Below are 8,625 nucleotides of genomic sequence, written 5' to 3'. Positions count from 1 at the left end.
GGAATGCAGTAGAAGAAAACTGGATGCTGCTTTATTTTAATGGAAACCTAGCTGTTAGTATGCAAGAACTGGATGCTTAACTCAATTCTCTTAAGCAGCTTGCTGTTATCCATTTAACACTTCTGTAATGACAGTCTCAAAGAAGGTTTACTTTTGTTCCATTGCTGAGATTGTTCCAGGAAAGAGGAGAAACTTGTTATTCATTCTGATCTTTTTTAATATTTCCTGGTTAGTTCTACTGTTAAATATTCTCAAATTCTTATCTGTGTCCATGGTGCCTAGGAGGAATAACAGGATGATTCTGGTTATGTGCTCTGTTGTTCTTAAATAATGGAGTAATAAATTGGTCTCAGCTTCTAAGGAGGACATTTAAGTTGGCCAGTGCAGTTCTGAGGAGAAGTCCTCATAGGAAGATACCCCCAAATAAAAAAAAAAAAAATCCATGTAGAAAAGCAATTTATGTTAAAAAGCAGATGATAATTTCATTCAAGTTTATTTGCTGATTCCAAACATAACAATTCAAAGGAGAAGACGGGGCAGTGTAGTCATGGACCTTGCGCTGTGTCCCTGAACCAGTCGATGCTAATAGCAGGAGGAAAGTCTGTACGTCTGTCCTGACAAAATCACACTTGTTTTGTCCAACATTAAGAAAGGAGTTGCGTATAAATTGAAAGAAACATAGGAGCTGACACTGAAGACAGAATCCCTCTTGCCTAATTTACCTACTTCCTAGGTGGATAGCTACATTTGAGGTAGCCATTCAAGGCTCCATTTACAGTCATAGAAAAGTAGGCACTTTAAGGGAAAATTCATGTAAGCTAGTTAAAATGTCTACTTACCTGGGGTGAAATGAATTGCCTCTTAGAGGTGCCAGTTTCTCATCGCTGCTTATAAAGAGCACACAATGATCAGATAAACTGTAGAACTCTATCTCTGTAGGCAATAATATTTAGTCAGACAAATCAGACCATCAGACTTCATAGGCATGTTAAATAACAGCATGTCTATGGGTGAAACAAAGGAAAGAACACTATAATCTCATCATTACCTTTTCAGTTCTGTTAAAACGTTGACTTCAAGAAAAATGCCTCTCGTTTTCAGATTGTGGTCTTGTTTTGACATTTCTGTTTAGAGTTCTGTAGAAAATGAGAACTGCAGGTGTACTAAATGAATGCCTAAGCTTGCAAGGTGGAGCTTCTTACTGAAACAATTGAATGATTTAAATATCTTTTAAGCTGTTGTTTGCATTGTATTGAGAGTAATTAAGAGTGCACTTTCAGACAGTTACAGTAGTTCAATGGATTAGCGGCAACTTGCAGAGCGTAACAGCTTGATTGCTAATAATTTTCTGCGCTATAGGAAATTCTAGACAAGTCAGTTGGACTATTTGTAGTGACGAACACTATGGTCTGTATGACAAGTTGATGCTGTTAAATGATTCTTCTTTTGCTGTAACCCCACATTTCAGTGCTCATCACGCCAATATTAGAACTTACGTGGATTTTGGTGGTTTGAGATTAAGACTTAAACACATGTTTAAGTCTTAAACCAACCCTGCATCTGCTGTAACCACAGAGAATGGCTGAATTGCAGCTATCACAGATCTGCCCCAGCTGAGGGCAGAGACCTCTCTTGTGAAGTACTGACCTGAATGTCATTTCTCACCCTAAGTACAAACTTCCAGGAGCAAGAGTCCAAAAGTCTCCACATGTTAGGAAAAGAAGCCATGGACATTCGCAAGTATTTGTTCTCCTATCTTCCAAAATAAGAAAAAGAATCCAGCTCAGGTCAAAACAATTTTCCTCTCTGACTGCATTATTTTTTTCATAGACTTTACTTTCAGCATTCCTTATATGAAAATTCATTAATTAATTTTTTGATGTTGTGCATATGAGCATAGACTGCAATTATGTGCATTCTGTGTGCAAGATTTAAAGTACAGAGTAAGGATAGATAATAAAACAGTGACACAATTAACAGTCTGTCAGATTTTATATTTCAGGCTATGGATATGTTTCCTACCTTGGAAACTAACGTTAAAAATGATGCTTTCTTTTCCTCTGGAACAAATGCTGCTAGAAAGCTGGACACACAATGGCATTTAGAGAAGCTCTGACTACAAGATCAAGTAAGCTGTTGGCACATTCTGCTCCTCCCTGTCTGGCATTGATTACAGATGAGATGGTACGCACAATCAGCAGGGGAATGGCAAGGTCTTCACAATCAACTTTCACAATCAGCTTCCCTGAAGTGCTGAATATGTCCCGGAGGGATCCCATTGAGTGATGCAATGGTTGCTGCCTGCTGAGGTCTTTGGTCCATGAATACAGAGCTTGTTAAGGAAAAAAAAAAACAACGAAGAAAACCTCCAGAACATAAGCAGAGGATTCATACGCTTCTCTAGGTAATATTATAATTTGTTTTGACAATAAGTTGGAGCTTTCTTTTCGTGTTGTTTTTACATAGATGACACTTTTTCTCTGGCCACAGGTCCTCTAAGTCATGGGATCATACAGAGCAAGAGGCTGCAGAGGATCGCTGGCCTCATGAAATGATCAGCCTTTATATAAGAACTAGAAGGAGCTGACTTGAAGGGAGGATAATCATGATTTCAAGTTTTTGCTGGACCTCAGGAAACAATACCAACACATGCAAGCTGAATTCCAGCCTGCATTCTCTTTATTTCATCTAAAGATATTTTACATCGCTGGCAGTCTTCCTTGTTGGACCATTAACATGTATTTTTACTGATTTACAGTCTGTAGTCATCTGAGAGAGTTGATTAATACTAGGTAGTTGATTAATACTACACACATGACTGGTCCCTGAAAGCACAACTGGATCAGAAGAGAGATACACAGTCCTCTCCTGAACACAGATAAGCAATGTCCCCAGTAGCCTGTATATAGATGTTTGTGCTATGGATACTTTCTAGAATTTGAGTGATTATTCCTCTACATGGATTATAGGAGTAGCCTAGAAGTTAGGCTTAGACAAGTAACTTTTAATTGTTTAAGTTGAGTGATGAATCCCATACTAAGAATATCAAACGAAAGAGCAGAGAAATTAATAACAATCCAAACATGGTAATTTTCCCACATTCCTCTGGAGGGCCTTTCCCACATCACTCCCCCTGCCCAAACCAGAGCATCCATTACATCCCTGTCATGTGTCACAGTTTAGCCCCTGCCCAGAGTTTCAGAAGGTCTAAATACATCCATCACTGGCTACTGGAAGCCTTCATGGAGCTTTCCCATCTCTTCACAGACAGTTTGTTGAAATGGGAGAAATAAAAATCAGTTCTGCTGCGATGTTTTGCTTTCCTCCCATGTGATTGCTTTGGTCAGTATCTAGAATCTTGCCTCAGGGGTGTCATCTGTGAACTCATACCCCAGAGCTTCAAGCCGTGTTCTGCGTAAGTGCTGAGGGACAGGGTATGGGGGATAGGAAGGGTAAGATCCACTTTGTATAATTTCAGCAGCATAAAATTAAGCTATGCAAGCCTAACCTAGCCGTCTGGGCTTATTTTATAGTCAGTGTGGGAAGGGAGAGACCTGCAGAAAGCAACACAAGCCATTTTCCTTAGAAACTTATTTTACGATGGGATGAGTCGTCCTTTGGAAGTGCCTATTTCTTGCCAATGACAGCTAAAAGAACCCAACTAACTTAGATTAATAAATTTTAGATGCTTAAAACTAGTTAAGATGAATTTTCATGCATTTTTGTGGTTCCTCTGACCTCCAGAGCCTTTGAGGTCTGGTGTATTGCCCAACACAAATTGCATGCCTCAAAGTTGTCCTCATCCTATTTAGATGTTCTTGGAGACCACTGGGAGGAATGGCTCAGTTCAGATGAAATAAAACCGTAAGACCTTAACTGCTCCATTGCACACATGAACTAGATGGAAGGAAAAGGCAAGCAATGCAAATAAAGCTTGTTAGTTGGGGAATAAAAATGTTGAAAGTTACCCAAGTTTCCTCACAGAAAAAGACATCAGCTGCACATTTGTCAAACAAGGTAAACATCTGCTAGTGAAGAGGTTGAATTGAAAGCTTTTTTATTGTATCTGACCACCTAGACAGCTGCTGGATATTCTTACTTTTCTTACTTTATTCACTGAATGCCTTTAGGTCAATTAATATCACAAGTCTCCTATGAAAGAACAAGGATTAGCTCCTTTTTTTTTTTTTAAACCAAATTGGTATTAATGAAGAGTTAACTACTGCTTAATGTAAGTAGTAAGGCAACAAGTTAAACTGCTCTAAATCTTCCTCTGGGTGTATAATTTCTGTATTATATAGGGCCCTTAGCTATTGAGAACCAGCACCTTTTAATTTGATATGATCATAATCATGTTACCAAAAGTTCTAATGACTGCCTGAATTCCATTTTCTAAATTGTCAGAATGACTTCAAGGTGCATTTGAAATTTTTCAAAAAGTGGTTGCTTCAGGGTCCCAGTGGCCTTGTATCCGTGATTCCAGATCACAGGTTGGGATTTCATTTTGCCGAAATTTCCATCCTCATTTCAGCACTGTTTTGATGTTTTTAAAAAAATACTGTTTGTGTTTCCCACCAAAGGACATATTAGAGGCATTTCCAAGAGTGCTTACAATATCTTTAGAGCATATCGTTTCACTGAAACATTTCCACACTGAGACAACACCAGTAGCATTTTAATAGTTTGTTCTGCTCTTCCCTTGAGAACATCATGGTCTCCCATGTCCAAAAGGAAGATATAAAATCTGTGACATTCCCCAAAAGAAACATTTCCTGCATCCAGGAAAAAAAGAAACATTCCCTAGCAGGTAAATCTCCTAGTGAGCAAAATTTCCTTCCATTCAGGGAGTTGTGTAGAAATTGTTCTAAGTCAGTTGCCTTGTTGACTGAATGAATTTCAGATGCACTAAAGGAAAAGAGTTACTGCATCACGATACAACAGAAAAAAAAATAATTATGAATATATCTTTAAAAAGGGGGGAGTTTATTTTTTATTAATTTTTGCACCTAAAATATTGATCTGGGAACTGAAATCTCTGCAGGTCTTCATCAGAGACCACTGAATTTTTAGCAGCTGGTAGGATTTCTGTACCTAAATTTCAGAGCATGATCAACAGCTGAAAATAGGAAGAAAGAGCTACATGTGCGTAACCATGGAATGTATTTCAGGGCAGAAAGGTTATTTTTTTTACTTTCACCAGAAATCTCTCAAATTGCCTGTGATAGTGTCAAAATCAATTGTAATGTTACATGGTCACTGTTTAACTGGTCTTGGCTAAAAGTAAAACACAAATGAAATTTTGTCACCTTATTCTAGGAACGTAACTAGGGGACCGATGTCATGACCTGAGTCACCCCAGATATTTTCTGAAGTAAACAGTCGCAGCCAGAAGATGATTCAGATTTTAGGATGCACCAAGCCTTCACCAAGAATGAAGGATCTTGAAAGACAAGATCAAACAAAGCTGTCTAAAATGGGATTCATCTCACTCGAGTGTAACCATCCAGAATTTTGGCAGTGAATCTATATTGGTCATCCAGGCTTCCTTTCTCATCAACAGATATGCACATATCCAGGGTATGATGCATCCCACCTAACCCTCTGTAACGGTTACAGACGGAACTGAAGATGATGCACTTAGACCAACCTTTAGAAAGCCAACTACAGGTGAGATTCATTGCAACTAGAGCGCCTGGAAACAGTTGGGAACTGAAGCCCTCCTTTCTGAACCTCCAGACTCTACTGTAACCATCTAGTATCCTATCCTGAATGCAGCAGCTTAGATTATTATTATTCCTTCAGGAACATAGACATTTCTGGTTTGTCTGTGCCTTTGTCCACACAGCATTGATAGTTACAAAATTGTTTAACTGACCTGTGTTAGCAGTTATTTTATTAGATGTCCTTTTGTAATCCTTATATTTCCTGTAAACGTAAAGGTGAGGAAGATATATCTGCCCTGCCTAGAATTTTTACTGGCATCAGCAGAAATGTGTCTTAACTTTTGCAAAGTTAAGTTAAATTACACACTTTTTCTGGAAAGGTAAATTTAATTCCCAGAATTAATTTTCTAGGGGACTGAGTCTAATTCAAACTCATAGTTTCAGCCAAAAAAATATGTGGGGAAAATCGCTTGGAAAATCTAAAAATATTTGTGTTTGAACATTTTAAAAACAATATTCGTGGCTTTCTTTCCATCAATTGCTTAACAATTAATCGGCCTCAGGAAAATAAACCCACAAAATATTTTGTAAGAAATCCCAGAATAAGATGCAACATTTATTTTAAACGCAATGATTTGTGTTTGTTCCAAACTAATTATGTCTTTTTGTCTAAAAAAAAAAAATAAATCTGCTTATGTTCCAGCATTTCAATCCACTTTTTCCAGTGTTCAATTTCACTGCTGACTCAGAAAGGTCATTATTAACTGTGCCTGAACTCCTTACTCTACTGTTCGCACAGGTAAATGTGTAACAGCTATTTTACTTAATACGTTTTTCCTCAAGTGATATATCATACGAAGTTTCTTCTATACCTGCACTATGGTCTAGCTCTTAAATAAAATCCCATCTGAGGTCCTATTTCATATATATGAAAGGAATATACAGGAAGGAATTCCACATATAAAGCGTGTTTGTGAAGCTCTCTTTGAACATCCTCCTAATGGCCATCATCTAAGCCACTGGTTTCCCCCTCTGATATCGGGTGAGATGCTTACATTTCCACTACCTGTATCTTATGAAGGATGTAATGTGTTTGTGCGTTGCTTACCCATTAGGATTGACTGATCCCCTGATAAATCTTACGTGTACGAAGCCAAACACAAGGTAATGAAATGCCTGAAGAAAAGTGCAGCGCACTGAGTTCATTCTCTTGGTTTCACCAGCCATGCAGAAGTGGAGATACCTTTCTTTGGGCTATTCCTACTCATTTACGCCACCACTTTTGTGGGGAACGCTGGCCTTGTCCAGTTCAATGCCTGCCTTCATACCCCCATGTACTATTTCCTAAGCAATTTATCTTTCTTAGACCATAGCTGTCATCTGCCATTGCTCCCAAGATGCTGGTGAATCTGTTAGCACAGTGGAAGACATTTCTTTAATTGGCTGTGCAACGCAGATATTTCTCTTTGCTGCCTTCGCTGATGCCGAGTGCCTCATGTTGGCTGTGATGGCCTATGACCGCTACATGGCCATATGCCATCCTCTTCTCTACACCGTTGCCATGTCCTGCAGGGTCTGCACCTCCATGGTAGCTGGGGCTTATCTCAGCGGGGCTCTGACCTCGCTGGCGCGCACGTCTTTCACATTCACGTCGTCGTTCTGTGGCTCCAACGTGATCAACCATTTCTTCTGAGACATTCCCTCACTGCTGGAGCTCTCCTGCTCCAATACACACCTCAGCGAGGTCCTCCTCGTCACCCTATGTGGCTTTATACAAACCAGCACCTTCCTGACCATCGTTGTCTCCTATGCCTGCATCCTCAGCACCATCCTCTGGATCCACGTGGCAGATAGCAGGCACAAAGCCTTCTACACCGGCACCTCCCATCTGATGGCCGTTGGGTTATTCTACGGCTCCCTCCACATATTTCCGACCCCAGCTCCAGCTACTCGCTGGACACAGGCAAAGTAATCTCTGCATTTTATACTGTTGTCTTTCCCATGCTGAACCCCCTGGTTTACAGACTGAGGAACAAACTGGTGAAGAATGCCCTAAGGAAAACAGCAGAGAGAACAGTGTTTCCTCAGCGATCTTCTTAGAAATGAAAAAGATATAGTGTGTTTCTGGCGCAATACACAATAAAAATAGAAGCGATGGGATCCACCTGACTAAATGTAGGTGACTTGGTAGGAATACCTGCATCTGAACTAGCTTCCCAGGTTCATTTGGTAATCACTGGAAAAAAGTAGTCAACTTAGAAAGTGATTCACCTTATAATAAAATAGAAGCCCAGGTCAGATGGATCCGCTCCCAGAAAGATCTCTTTCTCCTCACTCTCTATAAAGGTAGTCTATCCCAAATGCAGAAGGAAGTTGTATTTTTGCAGTTTACTATATTGAGACAACTCTCAACCAAGATGTTTTAAAGAAAAGTCCAATTCAGATAACTACTACATACAGGTGAGATCGCATGTATTAAATTTGGAAAACTAAAAGCTTTTGTACAGTGGAAAAGACTTCCCTTATTTGGCAGCCAGCTCTGCCATACCCTCTACAGAGAGAGGAATCTCATCTGCTCACAATATAGTTTATCATGTTTTTAGGACTGGACTTCTTCAAGTTTCACCAGGTGTCCTTCCTGCCTGTTCTGCTCCCACCAGACATCCTTCATGCTTGTTCTCATCCTGTCCTCTCACCTTGAAGATTTTACTACTTGCATATGTTTTTCCATAATATATTTCTGCCTCTATACCGCAAGCTCCTGTCTCTCTTCTTGCAGCATAATTACTTTTTTATTTCTGCTTAATTGTGTTATGAAATGCTTGTTGATGGTTATGGTATCGGCAGCATCACAGCTACAAAACACATACACCGATGTCAAGATATACTTCTGTAGTACACTGGATTCAGTATAAACAAATATTAATTATATCCTGCTTAATATACTGTTCCAGCATGGGTG

At 39.4% G+C, this 8,625-nt stretch overlaps 1 pseudogene; it reads left to right on the top strand.

Moving 5' to 3' along the window:
• Positions 1–4,710: 4,710 nt before the first annotated feature.
• Positions 4,711–7,763, top strand: LOC104073314 (annotated as a pseudogene).
• The last annotated feature ends 862 nt before the right edge of the window (positions 7,764–8,625 follow it).

Source organism: Fulmarus glacialis, unplaced genomic scaffold (assembly GCF_000690835.1).
Source record: "Fulmarus glacialis isolate BGI_N327 unplaced genomic scaffold, ASM69083v1 scaffold19422, whole genome shotgun sequence".
Lineage (NCBI taxonomy): Eukaryota > Metazoa > Chordata > Aves > Procellariiformes > Procellariidae > Fulmarus > Fulmarus glacialis.
This window is presented reverse-complemented; position numbering and strand designations above follow the sequence as displayed.